Source organism: Peromyscus eremicus, chromosome 20 (assembly GCF_949786415.1).
Source record: "Peromyscus eremicus chromosome 20, PerEre_H2_v1, whole genome shotgun sequence".
In the NCBI taxonomy this organism is placed as follows: domain Eukaryota; kingdom Metazoa; phylum Chordata; class Mammalia; order Rodentia; family Cricetidae; genus Peromyscus; species Peromyscus eremicus.
Genome location: NC_081436.1, coordinates 6,715,707 through 6,739,264, shown reverse-complemented (window position 1 = coordinate 6,739,264; position 23,558 = coordinate 6,715,707).

Below are 23,558 nucleotides of genomic sequence, written 5' to 3'. Positions count from 1 at the left end.
CTTGCTGAAACAATGTCTCGAGCAGATCGGCATGCTGAGCCCATGAGCAGTTTCACCTCAGGAGAATTTCATAACTTCTCTGAGCTTCAGTTTTATGTTCACAAAACAGAATCAAATACATGCACTTGAAAATACTGTGTAGAAACATGAAATACCACAAAGACGCCCACAGCAGCCGAAGCTTTCTGACAACACAGGAAAGTTTGCTAAGAAAATTAAGACAAGATAGACCACTCCAGCGGTTTGAAAGAAAATGCCCCCCAAAGGCAGTGGCACTATGAGGAGGTGTGGTCTTGTTGGAGTAGGTGTGGTCTTGTTGGAGTAGGTGTGGTCTTGTTGGAGTAGGTGTGTCACTGTGGGGGTGATGGGCTTTGAGGTCTTTTCTCAAGCTTCACTCATTGTGACAGTTAGTTGACTTCCTGTTGTCTGTAAGATGTAGCACTCTCAGCTCCAGTATCGCATCTGCCTGCATTCCCCTATGTTCCCCATCATGATGGTAAAGGACTGGACCCCTGAACTGTAAGCGAGCCACGCCAATTAAATGTTTTCTTTATAAAGAGTTGCCATGGTCATGGCGTCCCTTTACAGCAATAAACACCCCAAGGCAACCACAAATGCACAAACGAGTTTATACCAGCAAAAGGGGTGAGCAGAATTTCTCCCACATCAAGGGGACTTCCTGATTGCTCTTCAGGGTTAGTTTTTAATTACCGTGATGTATTTGTATTTGTGAGTTTCCATATACTCAAAATGCCTTGTGGTCTAACTCACAAACAGATTTTTAAGCTGGCCTCTTCAATTTTGCAAGGGACAGAGAACAGTCACGGAGATTGTGTTTCTCCTGTGCTGTTCTCGTGGGATGGATTCAGTGCTTTCCCTACACAAGACATAAAGCAGCTGTGAGGGCCTGGAGGGAATGTGTGAAATGCGAGGAATGTGACTTGGAGAAAGAAGATTGCATGGTTCTGATTATGTCATTTGCTGACTGAGTGAGCTGTATAAGCCATACTCAAGAGAACCAGATTCCTCCTCTGGAAAGCAGAATTTGGGACAAAACCTTGTACAGTTACGGAAAACAAGGAGAACAATTCTCTGTGATGCTGTTTTGTTATTCAGTATTAGCTCATGGCTTTTTAAAAATTGAAAATAGATTTTTTTCATACGGTATATTCTGATTAAGGTTTCTCCTCCCCCAGCTCTCACCAGATCCTCCCCCACTTCTCCACCCACCCAAATCCACATCCTTTCTTTCTCTCTCAGTAGAACACAAATGAGCATCTAAAAAATAATGAAAATAATAAAATAAAAGTAGATAAAATAAAAACAAACCAGAACAGGACAAAACAAACTAACAAAAAACAGAAAGAAAAAAAAAAGAGCCAAAAGAAAAACATAAAAACACTTACAGACGCTGACACACACACATTTGCATACACACACACATTTGCACACACAGAAAACCCATAAAACAAAACCAGAAACAATGATGTATAAGCAAAAGAAAAAAAAATATTCAGACAAAGCATACCTCATTCCATCTTCTTATCCTGAGGCGATGTCTATCCTTGATGTTGAGGTGTGTTTCTTGGATGCTGCAGGATGGAAGCTGATTTTGCATCATTCTGTTAGTCTGCGTCTTTTTATTGGGGAATTGAGACCACTGGTGTTGAGAGACATCCATGAGCAGTGTTTGCTGATTCCTGTTATTTTGTTGTTATGTTGTGAGTTTCCTCTATTCTTTTGATTTGCTGGTCTGGGGTTATTTATTTCCTGTGTATTTCTTGGGTATGATAAAGCACTTCGATTGAAGTTCTTCAGTGCTTTCTGTAGAGCTGGATTTGTAGATAGATACTGCTTAGATTTGGTTTTATTGTGGGATTTTTTTCTTTCTCCATCTATTGTGACTGAGAGTTTTTCTGGGTGTAATGGGCTGGGCTGGCATCTGTGGTCTCTAGAGTTTGTAGAGTTATCCACCCAGGCCCTTCTGGTTTTCATCGTCTCCACTGAGAAGTCAGGTGTTACTCTAACGGGTCTACCTGTAATTGTTACTTCGTTTTTTTTTCCCCTGAAGCTTTTAAAATCCTTTATTTGTTCTGTACATTTATTGTTTTGATTATTATTTGATGGGGGGGGAGCTTTCTTTCCTGGTCCAGTCTATTTGGTGTTCTGTCTGCTTCTTGTACTTTGATGTACAAAGTGCCTCCTTCTTTGGGTTAGAGAATTTTCTTTCTATGATTTTGTTGAAAATACTTTCTGTGCCTTTGACCTGGATTTCTTCTCCTTCCTCTATTCCTAAGTATTCATAGATCTGATCTTTTCATAGAGTCCCAGATTTCCTGCATGTTTTGTGTCTGAAGTCTTTTTTTTTTTTTAGTTTTAACGTTTTCTTTGACTGAGGTATCATTTCTTCTATCTTGTCATCCTCTTACATATTTTGTATTCTTCTGGTGAGGCTTTCCTCTGAGTTTTTTTGTTTGTTTGTTTTTGGGGTTTTTTTTTGTTGTTGTTGTTTGTTTTTTTGTTTTGTTTTGGTTTTGGTTTTGTTCCTAAATTTCTCACTCCCAGTTTTACCTCAGTTTGGGTTTCCTTTGTGATCCTATTTTTTGCTTTCATGTCTTGTTTCTTTCATTTCATTCCAGTATTTCTTTGTGTCTTCATAAATGGGTTTACTCCTATTCTTTCTAAGGACCTGGAGCATATTCATAATAGTTTTTTTTTAAAGTTCTTGTCTTGTGCTTCAGTTCTATTACGTTTCTCGGGTAGTAGGGTTGCTGGGTTCTGGTGGAGACATATTATCCTGGCTATTCTTGATTGTGTTTTTATGCTGGCGTCTAGGCATCTGAGTTTGGGATGACTGTAATTCTGGGTGTTGATAGTCTTATCTTTGCCAAGTAGGTGTTCTATTCTTTGGTTGCCCTCTCTGGATCTTGGGAGAATGTGATTGGTGTGGGTTGCCCGGTAGGGAGTGCTTCTGAATCCTTGCCAGGTGTGGGTATTGGGGAGCTGAGGTAGAACATGTTTCTGGGGGCTGACATGAAGGAATAGAGATGGGCTAGAAGGGGGAGGGGTCACTGGAAGGATCCACAGGAAGCAGGAAAGCTGGTTCTGTCAGGAGGATCTGCTGATTCCCCAGGGAGTGGAGTCAGAGAGGGAAGCCGGGCCCATGCAGGTGGTCTGCTACAGGGCTGGGGGATGAGACTGGGGAATTTGCAAAGGGAGACAGGAAAGAGAGTGAGGATACCTACCAGATTCCCAGGCCAGTGTGGCCAGTGGAGTCGCAGGTAGAGGGATGCCCTCTGATATTGGCAGCTGACACAAAGGGATGGGGTGAGGGAGGAAGGCTGGGCCTCAAAGGTCTGCAGTGTCCCCACGGAATAGTGGTGGCTTTGATACGATGTTAGACCGCCAGAGAGGCTTGATCTTATAGAACTGCATGAACACTGTGTCCCCCCCTTTTGTGAAAGCATGACATATAACAAGCACGTGAAATATACAGCGTATCATATGCAAAATGGTAACTATTGTGTGTGATTCAATGCCATTTGTTGTATAGACTCTATTTAATCCATACGTTTACAGTCTCACTCATACTGTATGGCCTATGTGGCTATCCTGTAAGAATTTTTCTGCAGGGCTGAAGTTAAAGGTGCTTACCACTCCTGCGGAGGACCCAGGTTCAGTTCTCAGCATCCGCACGGTAGCTTACAACCATTAGTAACTTTAGTTCCGGGGGATCTGATGACCTCTTCCAACCTTCTCAGATACCAAGCATGCAAGTAGTACACAGACATACACACAGACAAAACACATATACACTCTAAATAGATAGATAGATAGATAGATAGATAGATAGATGGATGGATGGATGGATGGATGGATGGATGGATAGATAGATAGATAGATAGATGGATAGATAGATAGATGGATAGATAGATAGATGGATAGATAGATGGATAGATAGATAACTTAAAGGGTGGTTCGAAGAGTTAAAACCAGACCCTGCCTTTACAAAGTTAGAGAAATAGATCCAATATTGCGTATGTTGTTTCTACCTCCTCTTAGGGTGAGTTGAAGATATTTTATTGGTTTGCTCCCGTGAAGGTGGCTGGAATCTTCTGTCTCAGTAGTCATGGATACGAACATGGAGGTGCCACTGTGTTAGAGTGGAAGCCAATCTGGTCACATGGGGATGGTTTACTGAGAGCTAGTGTGAGTAGCTGATGGAACAAGAAACCAAAACAGGAAACTGATCAGTGAGACCCTAAAACTTATGACATCTTCCGTGACAGCTTGAGAAAGTGAGTATGACACAGATGATAACTTAGGGTGTCACGGAGGCACCTGAACCCTTAGCTCAGCTCCTTGTCCAGTTATGGTGGCACCAATGTTGAGTGGTAAACTAGCAAGAGACCTGCAGGCATTTGGGCCAGATGAGCACTTTGGTAGTCCTGCTCCGGTCCTTTCCAATCCACTCTTAAGTGCTTAGGAATACTTGGATGATTACTCACCTCTTCTCTGTTCCTTAGGAAATAGAAGGAAATAGGAAATGCTATTTATTATTATTTTTTTTTCTGTCAGGTTTTCTCTGTATGGTAGATTATTTAAATGAACAAAATTTTTTCCTCTCTCTTTCTATCCTCATTCTTTAAATTTTTTTTTTATAAATTTATTTATTTATTTGTTTGTTTATTTTACATCCTGGCCTCAGTTTCCCCTCCTTCTTCTCCTCCCAGTCCTTCCCCTCCCCTCCATTTGTTCCCAACCCCCAATCCACTCCTCATTCATTTCTGTTTAGAAAAGGACAGGTCTCCTATGAGTATCAACAAAACATGGCATATCAAGTTACAGTAAGACTAAGCACCTCCCCATGTATTAAGGCTGGGCAAGGCAACCCAGTATGGGGAGTAGGGTCCCAAAAGTGTCAGAGACAGTCCCTGTTCCCACTGTTAGCATGCCTACAAGAGGACCAATCTACATAACTATAACGTATATGCAGAGTGCGTAGGTCAGTCCCATGCAGGCTCCCTGGTTGTTGATTCAATTTCTGTGAGCCCCTATGAGTCCAGATTAGTTGATTCTGTGAGTTTTCTTGTGGTGTCCTCAACCCCTCTGGCTCCTACAATCCTTTCTCCCTCTCTTCTTCAGTATTCCCTGAATTCTACCTAATGTTTGGCTGTGGGTCTGCATCTGTTTCCATCAGTTGCTGGAAGAAGCCTCTCTGATGACAATTGGGCTAGGCACTAATTTAATCACAGGAGATGGCCAGTTCAAGCTAAATATCCACTATTCCTAGGAGTCTTAGCTGGGGTTATCCTTGTAGATTCCTGGGAAATTCCCTTGTGCCAGGATTTTACCTGACCCTGAAATGCCCACTCCTTTATTCTTGTGTGTGTGTTTGTTTTTTGAGACAGGATTTCTCTGTGTAGCCCTGGCTGGCCTCGAACTCAGAGATCCACTCGCCTCTGCCTCCTCATTCTTACAATGTGACGTTGCAGATCCCCCCTTCAATGGGGGCTAGCCTGTATCCCTACACTCTGAATACGTGTTGGGTATGTAACTCACTTTGGCCAGAAGGACATTAGCAAACTGGATATAACAAGAAGCTTGAAAAGGATCTACATATTGGTGCTCACTTTCTTGCTGAGTTGGGAGCCCCAAGACACACCCTAGGAGAGCAACCCAAGTTAAGTTGTTGAAGCTGTCAGATGACTGGGGAGAGGTGGTGACCAGCCACTGAGTACTAGCCATTAGATGTGGATAGGGCCACGCAGAACCATGAAGTCACCATCAAAATCACTAGCTTACCGCAGAGCCCTGAAGAGTTCAGGAAGGATCAGATAAAACTTGCCCATGCCAAAACAATAATCCAACTGACTCATAGAACTGTAAACTGTCGTGAGGATTAAAATGCAGGTCCTCCCACTGTACTGCTCATCTATCACTGAGTAATAATCACCCCTCCCAAGTTTATGGCTTACAACAACCAGCACTGTTTCCCCCTTTTGGCTTATAGGAATCTAAGCACAGGGGTGCGTTAGGCTCAAGGTCCCGTAAGGCTGAAGTCAAGGTGGCTGACATTACAGTCATCTCCACACTTCGGGCAGACCTCAGGTCCCCACTGTCTGTCTGTCTGTTGGAGGTGTCATTTTTCTTGCCACATACCTCTCTCCAGAAGTGTCTTATAATGTGGTGGCATGCTTCCCAGAGCAAAAGCGACCAGGGGCATTCCTGTAGTCAGAAGTTGCCATCTTTTTATAACTGACTTAGAAGCGTCACCTCCTTGTTTCCCCGAAGCTGTTAAAAGTGGGTCAGGGAACCCAGCCCCTGAGCAGGGGACGGGGTGGGGGGAGCACACAGGACCATGGCAACGGAAGGCAGGGATCCATCTCCGAGGCTGACTACACACACCTAGAAAAACACTGGCTTTCTCTAGAGGTAGCAGGAAGTTCCCCCAAGACCAGCTTGTAATTCTGAGGTTTGTCATGTGCTGCTCAACACCAGCTCGTCAGGAAACCCTATCAAGGAAGAAAGCGGCAAGGAATAGTCTGAGAATTGTAATTCTTTTTCATCAAACCTGCCATGTTTAGCATACATGTAGCTTTAAAAGAGAATATGTAGGATGTAGAAATAGCTAGTACTGAGGTTAAAATGGGAGGAAAAAATCAAGACCTAATGTTTTTAAAAAATATATCTATTTATTTTTATGTGTATGAGTGTTTTGCCTGCATGGGTTTGCCAGGTTCCTGAGGAGGCCAGAAGAGGGCACCAGATCCCCTAGAACTGGGGTTACAGGTGATTATGAGCTGCTGTGTGGGTGCTGGGAATGAAAGTTAATCCTCTTCAAGAGCAGCCAGTGCTCCTACCCACTGAGCCATTCCACTGGCCCCGAGATCTAGTCTTCAATACTGTAGTAAAGAATCTCAAGTTATGTTCAAAGAACACAGGTAGCTTTTGTACATGCTTAAATGCTGCGACGACACAATCAGTGTGTGTGTGTGTGTGTGTGTGTGTGTGTGTGTTTGTGGCGGGGGGGGGGGGGGTGTTCCTTCAGGCATCACAGCCAACAGTGAAATGATCTGAGAAGAGGTGAGAATGGAAACTCACCTGACTTAGCCTGGATCAAACTTCGGGAATCTGATGCCAGGCGATTTTTTTTTTTTTTTTTTTTTTTTTTTTTTTTTTTTTTGCCAGCATACTTAAACACAGGACAATTTGGGAAAAAAAAAAAAAAAAGTCTCCTGGTGCACAAGGAGACATAATTACATCGAAACACAACTCAAAGTACATGTCATTTCCTCCAAGAAGACGGCTTCTAGAGCTAGGCTGGTCTCCACCATATAGATAGTGTCAAGGTCAATTGGGCTATGAGCCACCTCTGGTGCTGGTTGTGGGAGCTTGGGGGAGCCTCTGGCTATACAGATAATATAAGGGTCATTTAGACTTTAGGGAGCCCCTGGTGGCCATACAGATAATATAAGGATCGTTTAGATTCCCAGCCTCTGGTCCTGGTTGTGAGAGCTTGATATGGCCTAACAGATAACACAGATCTCAGGCTGTTAGTGACTTCCAATTCCCAGCCTTCTGTGTGGAAGAATAGGTTTTACGTCCTTTGAGAAGACAGTCCAGTGTGCTTAACATCACTGGTTTCCCTAGAGAGATGTGGGTAAGGACCTTCATGTTCCCAACACATCAGAGCCGTGGCTTAGGAGCATCATCAACATGGTGTATGTGTAGGGTGGATAGGATGGGGGAGAACAGATGGGAGAAGCTTATGCTGGAGTTACAGGTCACGGGCTTGTGTTGTGGCACTGCCTCTTGCTAAACCAGGTGACCTTAAAAGCAACTAGCAACTGTGCCCCAGTCTCTTTATCTAAAAAAACAAACAGAAAAAAAAAATAGTGAGTTTGAGCTGTATGATTCCCAAGACGCTTCGTAGAATCTTAGAAACAGAACTGTTTAACTCTCTGGGTTTCTATGAAATAAGATGAAAATATTTAAGAGTTTGGGCCATTGGAGGAGCAGAAGCAGCCTTGGTGGGTGTTAGTCAAGGGCAAACCCTCTGTCTATTCCACCATCTCGCAGTGCAGAAATCCCACCTGCAAAATAGTTGACAAGTGTCCTCCAGTCCCTGCTTCAGTATCTCCACTGATAGCCCAGTCTTTCGGATGGTAGCTTACATTCCATTCCTGGCCAGTTCTAATACTGTTTGCATTGACTTTTCTGTTAAGGTAGTTTTCTCCTTATCAAATCTGCATTCTCTAGAATTATACATGGATGGTCATTAAACACCAGCCTGGTTCCGTTATGCCAAACCTTCTGAAGGGCCACAGAGTGTGATTTTTGTGCCGTCACCATCTTGAGCATCCAGAGGGAAATGGCTGAGGTTTCTGTGAATCGTCAGAAACTTGTGTGGCAGTCTTGGCTCCTCTTTGTCGTCTACACTTCTTTTGGTTGTTGGAGTAGGAGCAGAGCTCACACACAATCTCGTTCAAGATCAGAATACGTGGTTCTCCACTGTGAAAGCCCCAAAGAAGAAGCTCATGGATGGAATGGTCCTGGAGGAATCTGTGCATTAGCAAGTTGGCTGGGATTCAAACAGCTTCTGACCATCAGCCGAAGAACAGGAAGTTGAAGGGTACAGGCCACCTCTCTCCATCTTTTGCTAAGAAACCACAGACTAGGACACTCAGCTGAATAATTTGGTCTGTTTCTCAGACCTGGAAGACCCATTTACCTTATTGTGGTTTGGGTATCTTCATCTAAAATGTTCTAGAATTTGCATAGCTTGGATTCTGGCATATTTGCATATCCACTATGAAACATTTTTAGGGATGCAACCAAACCAAACATGAAATTCATGTAGGTATCATATACCTTTACAGAGATAACTTTACAAAATTTAAAAATAATTCTGTGCATAAACAAAGTTCCCTGCTATGGAATTTTCCACTGAGGACACTGTGTCAATGTGCACACATTTTTGGAGCGTTCTGAATCTCAAGCGTTTGCTCAACCTGTGAAGGCAGGCTTAGTTTCCTGTGTTTGGGACATTCGTGACACGCCCTCTGGCCATGGCCCTTCATGATGAATAGTTCGGCAGACTAAATAGAGCCAGTTAGTGTTTATTAGGTGTTCACCGTGTACCAGGCACAGTTCTACTTGCTTCATAAAAGCTAAAACCTTTGAGCCTGCAGGGAGGGACTATGGCCACGGCTCTCTCTCAGCCCTCTCTGATAATGAGGCATCTCAGTGTAGACTCAACACCAGCATTACTTTATGGTGGAAATGGTTTGGACCCAAGAGACATGGCTCCAGATCCCAGGCTTACTGACCCATTCTGCCCCTTCAGACACCACATCCCTTTGGGGTGGCCCCAGCACACCCTTCTTCCTTGCCCATCTCTTTTCTTCCCTACCATAAATTTTGACTATTAGCTCTTTTCTGAGAAAAACGTTTTTCCCATCCATGTGCCTTCTTGAGCTCTCCCTGCCCAAAGCATCTACACCCACTGTCCGTCCATTCTCTGTCTCAGTATCCTCTACCTTTGGGGGCCAACCCAAAGCTATCGCCAAAGTCAGAGAAACTAATGTTTGCCAAGCCCATGTTGCCTGCCGGGGACTGCACCCAGGAAACTCACACTGAACGTTTGATGTACTCCTCAGCCTAACTCTTTGACATGGGATGGCAGATCGATCTGCCCATTTTTCCAGCTGAGAACCAGCTTCAGGCTGAGTGCCCTGCTCATCCAAAGGACACTTTGGTGCAGGTGCTCTGTCTGCAGCATGTGCACAGGTGTGCCACCTTATCTTCCAGCAGCAGCCGGAGTGTTCTTGTCCAAGACACGCCCACTTAGCACTTCAAGCATCCTTCGCGATACTTCACGGTACTTTGTATTGTAGGCATTTGTGTAATATATCTCCTTACTACTGCTTCTGATAGCAGGAATTAGGTCCTTCCCTAGGGCATCCTGTCTGGTCCTTTACACCTGCGTCAAATGATGACTATTTGTACGGTTAAATGAAGCTGAATCAAGGACCAGGGAGACAGCTTTTGTGAAGGAGACAGGCTCATTCTTGCCAACTCTGACACGTCCAAGTTCTTGAAAAAACGAGTTGTCAGTTTCTTTGACGCACTAAGCCTTTGGGGAAGGAAGAAATGAACGGAAACAAGCAGCTACGTGCCTTGAGCCCCAGAAAAGGAAGCTCCTGCTTCCAGACATGACAAGCCCATCAAGTATGTTGTGTTAACTCCAAGAGCATGCATCTAGCACAGTCTGCTACTGCACAGGCGTGTGCAAACAGGCTTGTAAGCAAAGAGACATCCTTACCTAAAGGTGCCAGAATGCATTAAAAAAAAAAATTAACTTGAATTTGACATGGTTCCTGCAGAAGAAAGTAATTTGCTTAGTAACTTTCTCTTATCGTATGCCATGTTTTCCTTGAATGTGTCTGTTAATTAGCCTGGTTTACACTGCACCTACTGGATAAGTACTTCGATAAAGAGCACATGGGGCATGGTAACACATGCCTAGTATCCCAGCATTCCAGACGCTCACACAGGAGGAACAGAAGTTCGAGGTCATCCTTGGCTATAGTGCAAGTTCAAGACCAGTCTGCGAGACATGAAATCCTGACTCTCCTTCCCCGCAAAAGGAACAGGATCCATTCCTTGCCCAGTCATCATCAGAGAGGCTTCCTCTTGCAGCAGATGGACACACGTATAGCCAGTCAGTGTGCAGGGAGTGAGAGACCTTGGAACACTCAGCCTATGCAGGAGGTCTCTATCAAATACCTCCCCGTCAGTACTCAGGGGATTGTGGGGAAGAGGAAGAAGAAAGAGTGTAAGAGCCAGGAGGGATGGAGGACACCAAAGAGTCACCTTCTTGACACACCAGGGCTGGTGCACGTATGATGACTATGATGACCAACACAAATGAGCTCTACGGCATCTTTGGAAGTTCTTTGCCTCATAAGGTTAAGTTAGTTGTTCGTTTTTGTTTTTAATCTTACAGGTCCTTTGCATATAGATTATGGCTTCTGGGCTTGGGGGTCTTCACGGCATTCCTGTGTGTGCAAAGTGTGTGTCTGTGTGCTTCTTGTGCTTTTTCTTCGGCTCTTTTTCTTGTTTGGCTGTTGTGTCATATTCCGACTGCTTTGTTTTTATTAATCTTACTGTATTTCATTATTCCTTAGAAGCTCGTTGGTTTTCCATGCAAGACATAAAGGGTTGTATCCAGATGGGAAGGGTCTGGGAGGATAGGGGGAGGGGAAACCATAATCAGAAGAGATTGTGTGAGAGAAATTTATTTTCGGGGCTGGAGAGATGGTTCAGTGGTTAAGAGCGTAGTTAAGAGCATTGACTGCTCTTCCAGAGGACCTGGGTTCAAGTCCAAGCACCCACATGGCAGCTCACAACTGTCTGTAATTCCAAGATCTGACACCCTCACACAGACATATGTGCAGCAAAACATCAGTGCAAATAAAATAAAAATAAATAAATTATATATAAAAAATTATTTTCAACAGAAAGAAGGAAGGAAGGAAGGAAGGAAGGAAGGAAGGAAGGAAGGAAGGAAGAAAGGCCTGGGCTCCATTCTATCATTGCTGGATCCAGAAAATGGAGGCAGAGCCAGGCAGATCTCTGTGAGTTCAAGGCCAGCCCGGTCTACAGAGCAAGATCCAGCACAGGCACCAAAACAACACAGAGAAACTCTGTCTCTAAAAACCAAGGGGGAAAAAAAAGAAGTAGGTGCTGCTGGACCTTGGTGGTGCACGCCTTAATCCCAGCACTGGGAGGCAGAGGCAGGCAGATCTTTGTGAGTTCAAGGCCAATCTGGTCTACAGAGCGAGTTCCAGGACAGGCTCTAAAACAACACAGAGAAATCCTCTCAGAAAAACAAAACAAACAAACAAAGTAGGTGCTTTCTTCACATGACTCTAGGTAGCAGTTATTCTGATGCTACCTGTTTTGAGTTATAAATGTTCTATTCAATAATGGTGGTTGGGTCTCCACCGTCCTCCATCCCGGCAAGTTTTGATAACCAGTCCGGCAAGGCAGCACGATGCAGATTCAGTAGCAGGAGCAGCAGCCTTCAGGCCATCTTGGTAGAGAGTTGGATGGTCTCGAGAACGGAGCACTCAGCAGCAGTGGAGGCTGAAGATGCAGCTGAGCTGAGCTTGCAGGAAAAGCCACTGAAGCGTGCTGGACAACGAACAGGTCCTCTGACACAAGGGAGCTTGTGTCTCGGGAACAGGCAGTACCACATCTGCTGCTGGTGTTGAGCTCCTCCTTCCCAGCCTCTGCCGTGATGCTGGCCAGGGAAGCCGTGCCCTGCCCCTCTCCACACCCACAGAGGCTAGCATGGTCCTAAGTGACCAGCTTCTCCCAGAGCCGATACACAAACACCTCCGTGACACTACGTTCTATGGAAACAGCTTTTTACCTCACTCCTTTCAACCTTCCAAATCACACCTGCACATGCCCATTTGGCCCAAGCTTTGTGACTATGTGAAGTACATGGAAAAGGGAACATAGTCTTCATCTGTTTCCCATCTATTTCCTGACTGCGCAAAGTCTGCCTGGGGCTCAGCAGCATGGGTGTCATTTGTAAGGGACTAGAGTCCAGCAAGGGTTATTATTATTATTATTATTATTATTATTATTTTGTGGCACATGGCTGAAATATGTTTAGTGTAAGGCAACATGGGTGAAAGAGGCAATGCTCAATCCACGTTGGTTATTATTTCATCGTTGCTAGCCAGCACTGCTCGTCAGTGGGTAAAAGCAGGCCCTGGGCAGCCATGGTCCACTCTCATCTTCTCGTGAGCTGGGGAAGGTCATCGGACATGCTCCCCAGGGTGCCGGTGCTGAGAGGGCTTGGCTTCCGATGGGTGGCTTCCTGCTCCCCCTCCTGAGCCACACTTTCCCTGAATGCCTCATTCTGCTCTGCAACTTTGTTTCTTTCTCTCAGCTCTCTGGTGGATGCCCCACCCCCAGCCCCAGCCCCTTCTTTTCCTTGGCTTTCTTTCCTGTCTTAAGAGTAGGAATTTCTAGAAACATTTGATGTTACTGTCTTTGACTTCACTATGAGTTAAATTTGCAAAGCATGCTAAGTATTTCCAGACACAATCTGAGCATTGTCTGAAGCTTCTCTTGTGTAGACTTCTTTCCAATTGACATACTTCAGCCACACTCTGGGCCCTTCTTGCCCTGTAGTGATTTTCTTTTAGCATTTCGGGGATTAAACTACCTTGGATGTTATCCAAGAAGGACTTATTTCTTCTCCATCTTGCCCCTGAGTGAAAAACACTGCAGGAGATCTTGGCTTTAGGACAGAGAGTCTAAATCCTATTATTGTAGTAGATAATGTATTACGAGAAAACCAATCCGTGTGGAGTATTGGGTCTAATTTCATGTAATTAAATGTAAACATTGTAAATAAAAACACTCCATTCTTCTAAAGGTTTCCTTTTGCACTGGCTTAAATATCTCGTTTTATACTTGCCTGAGCTTCTGCTTAACAAGAGTGGGTCTGGATTCACGAGAAAACACCAAGAATATATTGAAACTGAACTCACAACTATTCATCACCCATGCATTTTTACTTGTACGTTTTAAAACAGAGTATAAACACAAGGTGTTTTTTAGACCTTGAAGAGTGCCTTCTGGTTAATCTTTATTGTCAGCCTGATGGGATTTAGAGTCAATTAGGAAACTGGTGACATGTGTCTGTGGGGACATTTATAAGCAGGTGTAACTGAGAAGGAATAGGATTACCCTGAAAGTGAGTGGCACCTCCCATGGGACAGAATCAAAAGAGTAAGAAAAGGAAGGCAGCTAGAGGTTGGCATCCCCCACCCCCACCTCTGCTGCTTGACCCCCCCATGCTGTGAACCAATCTGCTTAACCATGCCTTCCCCACGACGACGACAGGCTGAACCTTCTGGAACCATGAGCCGAAATCAGTATTCCCTCTCTTGAGTTGTTTCTGTCGAGCAAGTTAGTTGTAGCTGTACGAAAGCAGCTAACACAGATAAGAGGAGAGCACAGGGCATGGTGGCCGAGATAAGTACCAGCAGCTCTGACCAGAGCCTGCCTGTTCATGCTCGGGGAAGCTCACCCACAAAGCTGTCCTTGGACATTTGGAGTGTGCAGGCCCAGGATTCTGAGCAGGAACCCCTGAATCTGATTTGTCTGTGGTCTTCATAGATATCAGCTACTGTCTTTTCCTGCACTTCAAGTAAGTTGGTTTAATAGGCTGTTTTGTGGTCTTTCTGTCTGTACAGGAATCACCATCTTTCCCTCTGCTGGGACTGGCCCATGTGATGGACGCAGTGTACAGAACTCTCAGACTCTGAGACCGCAATGTTATCTTTGCTCAGAATTCCAGTTACAGTCCATCACTGCAGAGAAGTTGAGGCAAAGCTTGATGATGCCAGCTAGTCACATTCACAGTTAAGAGTCGAGAGAGAAAGCCAAGTGCTGTGGCACACGCCTTTCATCCCAACACTCGGAGAGACAGAGCAGGTTGATCTCTGTGAGTTAGAGGCCAGCCTGGTCTACGTAGTGAGTTCTAGGACAGCTAGAGCTACATAGTGAAACCCTATCTCAAAAAAGCCAAACCAACCAATCATCACCCCCCACCTCCCCCACCCTTCCTACCCCCCCCCCAAAAAAAAAAACCCACAGAGAGAATGAAGGTAACATGCTTACTTCTCAGCTTTTCTTTACTCTTTCAGGCCAGGGCCCCAAACCAGGGGATGACGCTGCCCTTAATGGGAAGGTCTTCTTATCTCAATTAAAGTTTAAGTCAGTCCCCCACAGGCCAACCTGAACTACAACCCATCACTAAAAGTATCTTCCCTGGTGATTCTAGAGAGCGCCAAGTTGACATTAAAACTCATCATCACACTGGCTGTCAAATTTGTCTTCTAACTCTAGACATGGTTGAGTGAATGGGTCTACTAACAGGATACAGGTACAGCTGATGCACAAACTGGGCTGTACTAGAAAGTGGGGACGTATGGTCTGCTGCCCATAAGGCAACAAGCTGAGGCTCACGCAGGTACTAGATGGAGTCCATAAAGCAGCCAGCTGAGGCTCACACAGGTACTAGATGAAGTTCTGTTGGGTCCGACAATGGCTGAATCCTTGACCGACCACAGATCACTTATGGGCTTTCATCCCCATCACGGAAGCACTTAGGTACAGTGAGTGTGATAGATGCTTTTCCGTGAGGACATTGCAAACATCAGGATGTGGTAGGTGAGAATGTGCAATCACCTTCAGAGATCTGAGCCTCCTTCCCCATCCTGCCTCCAGATCATGCAATTGCTGAAAGTGAGGACTTTCAGGAGGTGATGGGCACCATGCTGACTACCTGATATACACGGACTCACAGTACTTTGAATATGGAGGTGAGAGGGTTGAGGCACAGACAAGTCAGGGAAGTTTTCTAAGCTCATAAAGGCAAGAGGTGTTTGAACCCGGGCAGCTTCTGTCTGTCCTCATGCTCAACCACGCTTCTCATCTAGACAATCTGATTTGCTCATTGGAACAATCGCTTTATGGGATTCTCTCTCTCTCCCCATCTCTCCCGCCCTCCCTCTCTGTCCCTCAATCCTTTTTCTTCCCTTCCCTCCTCCGGCTTCCCCTTTCCTTCTCTCTCCACTGCTCTCCCTTCCCAAGCGTTTACCCTTCCTAGCCAAGCCGTACCCTTCCCTACATTCTGAACATCACTCAGGATTTCCTTTCCCAGGAAGCTACCTCCGCCCAGAGTGGGTGACTCAGCACTTCTGCGCATGTGTGCAGCCTGGGTTGATGCGGTGATGTCCCTTATTACCGTTAAGTAATTATCTGCCTGTTTTATAGCTCCCAAGTTGATCTTAATCTCTTCCGAGGAAGCCTCTGTGTTCTCATTTATTTCAAATCCCTTCTTGGGTGTAATTGGGATCATGACTGACTTTGCCCACTCAAAGCATTCAATTATATGCTTGCTGAAGGATTGCAGAAGATCATGTGGTTATTCCCACTCAAGCTCAGAAGGCAGAAGTCCACAGAACTGCAGCGAAAGCATCTGCTCCATGTAAGAATTCTATAGGACAGAAATGACATTCCCAAACCAGAGAAAACTTCTAATTACCTAGAAAGAAGACAATTTCCTCTTAGCAGCACATTCAGAAATAAATTACTGGTAAGTATCTAAGTATTTTAGATATACTTAAAAGTTTAAAACACAATGCTTTGATGTCCTTGGGTTTGGAGGAGAAAAAAAGGATATGACAGACTAGGTCAAAGCAAAGTGCTGTTATGTGAAAAAGACATTACAAGAAAAGTTACAAAAAACAGGAAAGGCTTAAAGAAAATGTCCATAATATACAGACAATTACTGTCAGACATATTAAAATTTATGAATATATAAGAACCAAGTTGCTGCGGATGTAAAATGGCATAGCCACCATGGAAGGTGGGATGGAGACTGCTCAAAAAATGAAAATGGAATCTGCCATGTGACCCAGGAGACCCACTTCTAGGCATGTAGACAAGAGATGGAAAGGAGGTTCTTAGACATCTGATGCTGAGAACCACGGTAACTGGGGCATTATCCCCACGAGGTAGAGAAGGTCTGTTGTCCACTGAAGGAAGAATGGATAAGAAAAACACAATGTGCCCAGGCGGAATGTCATTCAGCCTTAAGAAGGAAGGAAATGTAAGCGCAGGCTAATTTCACACATAAATACACTATAATTACATGGTTCTACCCCCCAATTCCTGCCACGACCCTGACCACCCTCTCTCACATTGATCTCTCTTCTATATTTATTTTCATTTTTATATTCATATATCTGGATCTATCTATCTATCTATCTATCTATCTATCTATCTATCTATCTATCTATCTCATCTATCATCTATCAATATATATATTGCAAGTGTCGAAGGCTGATCACTTAAGAATGTAGAAGTCCCACCCCTGGGGGGAAAAGCTGCCTCTTTCTCCATCACTATCCATTGTTCATCTAGGGATGACCTTGTTAAATTTTCCTCCATCTGTGTTGGCATGTCACCTGTGGGTCTTGTGCAGGCAGCCATATTGTTGAGAATTCATGGGTGCAGCATCCCTGCCTTGTTAAATGACATTATCACCAAGCAGTCATCCTAATCCCCAGGATCTTACTGTCCTTCTGGCCCCTCTTCTAGGAAGTTTCCTGAGCCTTAGGTTTTGTTATAGTTGTCCCATTTGGAGCTGTGAGATACCCAGCCTCAAAAGAGACATCTCCTCCAGAGCCTCCGACCTCTCTAGCCAAGGGTTCTTGGCTAAGGTTTTAGTACCAGGTATTGAGTGGGTTTTAGGTTCAACCAGAGAGCTGTTGGTTACCGCCAAGATATGAGTGCCACTGTTGCGCCATGGGGGATAGCTTGCCAGGCCCATTTTAAATTGTGTGTCTGTGCACGTGCCAATAGAGATCAGAGGCATCAGATACCCTGGAGTTGTGAGCTGAAACAGCAAAATATGCTCTTAACCACTGAGGCATCTTTCCAGCCTCTTATTCCTGATTTTACAAGCTTCTCCTCAGTGGCCCTGCGTTCTGCCTTCAGAGATGCTGCCCTAAACTTGGCCCTGAGCTCTGATGAGCTGTTCACTGCTGTGTGGAACAGAAGTCACCTGTAATACATTCCCATGGTTTTATGGGTCAGAAGAGATTGGCTGTCTCTGATACCAAACAGGAGAGAGGCCACTAGAAATCATCTGGTCACCCATCAGAAGTGTGTATTGCAGCCACTGTAGCCTAGTGCTATGCTAGTGGCTGGGTGTGCCAATAATGAGCAAGACAGGCAGAGTGTGCCCTCACCAGCTTACAGCCTGGAGGGGTATGTGGATAAGGAATGAGCCAGCATGGTCTGTGTTAAGTAGAAAGAAAAAGAAACCACAAGGTGTTCTGGGAATATTAACAGTGGTATACTAATTGTGACCACCTGGCATTTATGTAGATGTTGAGATCTGAACTTGGGTCCTTATCCTTGAACAGTAAATATTTAACCCGTTAGGCCATCTTCCCAGCCCCTCTGATGACTTTGTCTAGTGGTTCTCTCAGCTTCTGAGAGGTGGTTGGAGAAGTCCTCAGTTATAATTGTGGAATTATTTGTATCTTTTCATGTCTATCAATTTTTGCTTGAAGGGTCTTCAGTTCTGTTGTTGGAGTGTGGTAGGACATGCTAGGATGTGTTAGGATGGCCCTAACACATCTCTCTCTGCCGAGGTGATCTTTTTATTATTATGCACATGATAGGGGCAAAATGATACTCCTTGACTCTTCTATCATCTAATTAATACAGACATTCCTTTCTCTATCATTGATTTTTATGTTTATCTCTTTTTTAATCTTTTTTCTTCCTATCTACCCAGGTCATTGAATTTGAAGTCAATTTCTTACAAACAGCACATAATTATTAGGTTGTAGATTTATGTGTTCTTCCAATCACTATTGATTGGAATATTTAGATCACACTTGTCAATAAAGTAGTTATTAATATGTCAATGCCTAAGTCTGCTATTTTATTATTCATTCTCTTTGGTTTATTTTTTCCCTTCTACTTTCTTGGATTCTAGTGAGTTATCTAAACGTATTTTTGTAATCCCCTAAATTTATTTATTTATTTACGTTGTTGACTATGTCTTTTGTTTGTTTGTTTGTTTGTTTGTTTTGTTTTGTTTTTTTTCGAGACAGAGTTTCTCCGTGTAGTTTTGGTGCCTGTCCTGGATCTCGCTCTGTAGACCAGGCTGGCCTCGAACTCACAGAGATACACCTGGCTCTGCCTCCCAAGTGCTGAGATTAAAGGCATATGCTACCTGGCCTGACTATGTCTTTGTATTGTTGTTTTAAAGTAATGGTTCTCTCTGTGTCACGTTTATATGTATTTTTATGTCTATGTATGTGATTTAATACAATCTACTGGTATCAATATCATCCAAATTGAATGTAATAGGGACCACCATTTCTATTTCAAACCATTACCTTCCCTATTAAAAATTTTGCTTTGGGACCAGATGATGATTCACTTTTAATAAAAATGTATTTATGGTCAGGTGTGCTCATGCACACCTTTAATCCCAGAACTGGGGAGGCAGAGGCAGGTGGATCTCTGTGAGTCTGAAGCCACCCTGGTCTACATGGTAAGGTCCAGGGCAGCTAGGGCCACATAGTGAGACCTTGTCTCAAAAAATGTATTTATGAAGTTCACAGAGAAAAAGATACTCTATTTTAATTACCTGTATTTCTTGTTCTTCCTTTGTTTCTTCTTTCCTGTGTTCCAGCATTTGTTTTTTTTTTATCATTGACTTTCTGATTGAAGAACTTGTTTTTTAAATTTTTTTTAACATTTTATTATTATCATAGTTAATGATTTCAGAAGGTTTATAACACACTCTTTTCATTTCTCTTTTTGGAGGAACATAGCTATTTTACTTTGCTGCCTGAGAGATACTTTTGCTGGGTATAAAAGTTGCAGTGCCAATTCTCTTTCTTTCCTTGAAGATGCTAGCGTACTTCTTTCTGATCTCCATAAGGAATCCTTAGACTTTTCTTTTTTTAACTAGTGTTCTCCTGTAGTTAGTGTGTTATTTTGTCTCAAAATATTTTCAAGATTTCCTTGACATTAGTTTTTGGAAGCTAGACTACTAATTTACCACCAATTTTGGGACATTTATGCTACTTGGGATTTACTCAGCATTTTGAATATGCAGATTTCAGCTTTGAGCTCCTTCTGCAAATCTAATAACAGAAATGTTGACTTGGTTTTTGTATTTTGTCCCACAGCAGCAACACAGCCTTATTGTGCTTTGGGGGATTTATCCTTTGTTTTCACCTTCTCTCTCCTCCTGCTGTTCAGATACTAATTCACTCGAGTTCATTGACATGATTTTCCTTTGTGTAGCTGGAGAGTTTCTCTCCAGCTCCTGCCAAACCCCAACAGTCCTGCAGCCCACTTATAAAATAAACACACAGACTCTTACATTATTTAAACTGTTTGGCCTAATGGCTCAGGCTTCTAGCTGTCTAGTTCTTACATCTTAAATTAACCCATTTCTATAAATCTATACCTTGCCACATGACTTGTGGCTTACCAATATCTTACATGTTGGTACTCATGGCGGTGGCTGGCAGCGTCTCCTGACTCAGCTTTCCTGTTCCCAGAATTCTCTTCTCTGCTTGTCCTGCCTATACTTCCTGCCTGGCTACTGGCCAATCAGCATTTTATTTATACAGAGCGATATCCACAGCACCTTTGTCTCCACCTACCACTGGTACATTCAACAAGATACACTTTCTGCTGCTGTATTTTTCAATGCTACATTTTATATTTGTCTGGTTCTTAAAAATCATTTTCCTTGTTGGAACATGTTAGTTTTTCAAAAAGAACTTATGGTTCACTGTTGAGTTTTTAGGGTGAGTGCCTTCAAAATCCTTGTCATCTGATTCATTTTTGTATTAGTATTAGATAGGTCTCCTTTTTTATTTAAATTGTAGTTTTACTGGTTCTTGATGTGAAAGGTGATTTTCAGTTATAGACTGGACAGTCTATGTCATGTGTCTATTTCAATCCTTCATTGGAGCACACAGTTTTTGACCTCTCTTGTGACATTAGTACTAATTGCAATTTAATTTTAAGAATCTTTGTTATATTATTTGCTTTGCTTGGTTTTCATGATTCTGTTCTGTCCATGGATTCTTGCTAATAATGCTTGGGACACAGAAATGCTTTCCACAAGCCAGGTTGTAGGTGTCTCTGCTGGTGAAGGGTGTCTCCAGCTTGAAGAAAGAAATACAAAGATTTTGCTTTCTGGGATCTCAGTGTGACAGGTTCCTTCATCAAGTAGACCCCAGATATCTTAATGTCTCTGAGTAGAGAGAGGAGTCCCAGGGACTAAGTTTCTGAGCAGTTCATAGTGGCCAAATCCCTTCTGTCCCAGAGGCTTAGTGGAAGAGGCTCCAGCCCATAGGAGCTAGTTTCTCTGGTTGCTTGTGGGAAAAGAGAGACATCTTCCCACACCAGGCTGCAATGTTCTTTGAATTTGGAATTAAAAAAAAAAATCTAAATACTGAAAAGAGGATTTTTACAACTTGAGACAGAAGTTTTAATTTAAAACTCCTGTATACATGTAAAGGAAAATATAACATAACATTGCTCATATGTAAAAGAAAAATATAACATATAACATAAAATAGAACATATATTTTATAACATAAAACATAACATTGTCCATATGTTATATGAAAATATAATTGTAACTATTAAAGTATTCTCATTTTTTATATGTAAACTATAAATCTTATGGGTCAATGTTTAATTTCTGCTTAAGAATCATAGATGTTTATATTTTTCACAGAATTATCTTTCTGCTATAAGTGCTTCTTGATGCAGAAGAAAGGCCACTGCTCTTACTGGGATGTCCCTTTACGCTCTTCTATATATTGGACTCACATTTGGAGAACTCTAGGAGTATAGGCAAGCACCTCTTCCTGAAAGGGCCTACAAGATGCCTCTGAGCTTCCAAGATGTACGAGGCACTTAGAATCATATATATCATGACATTAGTCAGCCTACATCCCATCCTCTGTTTAATCTTCCTTTAATAATTTTTTTTTTAAAAAGATGACTCGCCGGGCGGTGGTGGTGCACGCCTTTAATTCCAGCACTCGGGAGGCAGAGGCAGGTGGATCTCTGTGAGTTTGAGGCCAGCCTGGTCTCCAAAGTGAGTTCCAGGAAAGGCGCAAAGCTACACAGAGAAACCCTGTCTTGAAAAAACCAAAAAGAAAAAAAAAAAAAAAAAAGATGACTCAAATGTAAAGAAACAGACCAGAGAAATGTGTATCTACAAGACTCTTGACCAAAAGCACTTCTTTAGTTTAAGGCAGCATGAACTTGCCAATGGGAAGAGGGGATCTTGCTGTTCTCAGTGGCACTCAACAGGCCTACAGTTTCTTCTTTTTCTTAGCTCCCTCCCATTCCACTCTCCAGCCAGTGGCTAGGACCATCTTTCTAAAATACATCTTTCACCTCCTTTTATATACTTCAGAGATATCTGCACATATCAGGCACACAAGTAAACGCAAGCATTGTCCGTGGTATAGGCTGGCAGATGTGTGTGGTAGAAAGAATGACCTGCCCCTGCCCCTCCCCCCAAATGGTCATGTCTTAGTCCTTGCAGCTTAGGCAAGGGGACTTCATGGATGTGATTAGGGATCTTTACAAAGGGATATTATATATATTATCTGGATGGACCAACATTGCAGTCACAAGAATCCTTAAAGCGAATGAGAGAGAGAGAGAGAGAGAGAGAGAGAGAGAGAGAGGGATCTGAATTGGAAAACCATGCATTGTGAAGAAGTGAGGAGCCAAGGAATCAAGGTGGCTTCTAGAAGTTGGAAAAGGCAAGGGAATAGATTAGATCCAACCCTAGAACTCCAGAGAGAGGCAGAGCCAACCCCGCACCTAATTTTAGGACAGCTGACTTCTACAATAAAATAATGTTATTGATATCCTCTGACGTCTTTGAGATCGCACCTTACTGTGTAGCCCAGGGTGGCCTCAAATTGACAGTTCTCCTGCTTCTGCTTCCCAGTGCTTGATGACAGGCACGCGACCTCACACCTGGCTTTAAATTTTCTGTATGTGTTCACACCACTAAACGTGTGCTAATCTGTCACAACAGCAATAGTGTGTGTACATGTGTGAGATGAGGGCATCAGTGTGTTTTGTATCTTCAGAGGATGAGGCACTTGTACCTTCTGCCTATGCATAATGAATGTGCACCAGTTTGAGATGGGCGGTATTTAGACTTTCAATTTCGTTTCACATACAAATAATAACCCTCAGCCCTTCTTTATTGAGAAGAAAATAATCACAGCCGGGTCATTTGAAAAGTTCATTTATTATATACCAATATACAGTCTCTGTAATAAAAAAAAATCTTCCCAGTACATCAAACCACCTTACAAACGATATAAGAAAATAAAATTTGTATCTGTTTACAAATGGGTTCAATTTGCCAGAACAAGGTACTCCGCAAACCAGTCCTGCAGCTTGTGCAAACCCTAACCCTGAAGATGGCCACGCGAAAGAGCCGTGCTGTATGTAGTCTTTGGCGCTGTCATATTGCTCTTGAATAGTTATATAATTACAATGTGGATGCTTTCAAGTTAGTCATTCTCAATGTAAAATACTCAAAATATATACAGATTTTACAGTTTTCCAATATGTTTGGATTAACCTTTTATATTTACATTTAAATATGTTCGGACTAAACATATTTAATATTTGCAACATACCTTTTCCACTTCCTATCTTGGTTTATTTGTTGGGTGAGTGAAAATGGAAAGACATCTTAAAGATGCTATTGGTGATTTTTTTTTTATCTCTTTCCCAAATCATGATAACTTAAAAGTTATGATAGTTTCTAGTAATGCTCAATTTCTATTACAAAACACACACATATTTTATAGTATTATAACTACGGAAAATGATACATAAAACAAATATATATTTTTTAGGCACGC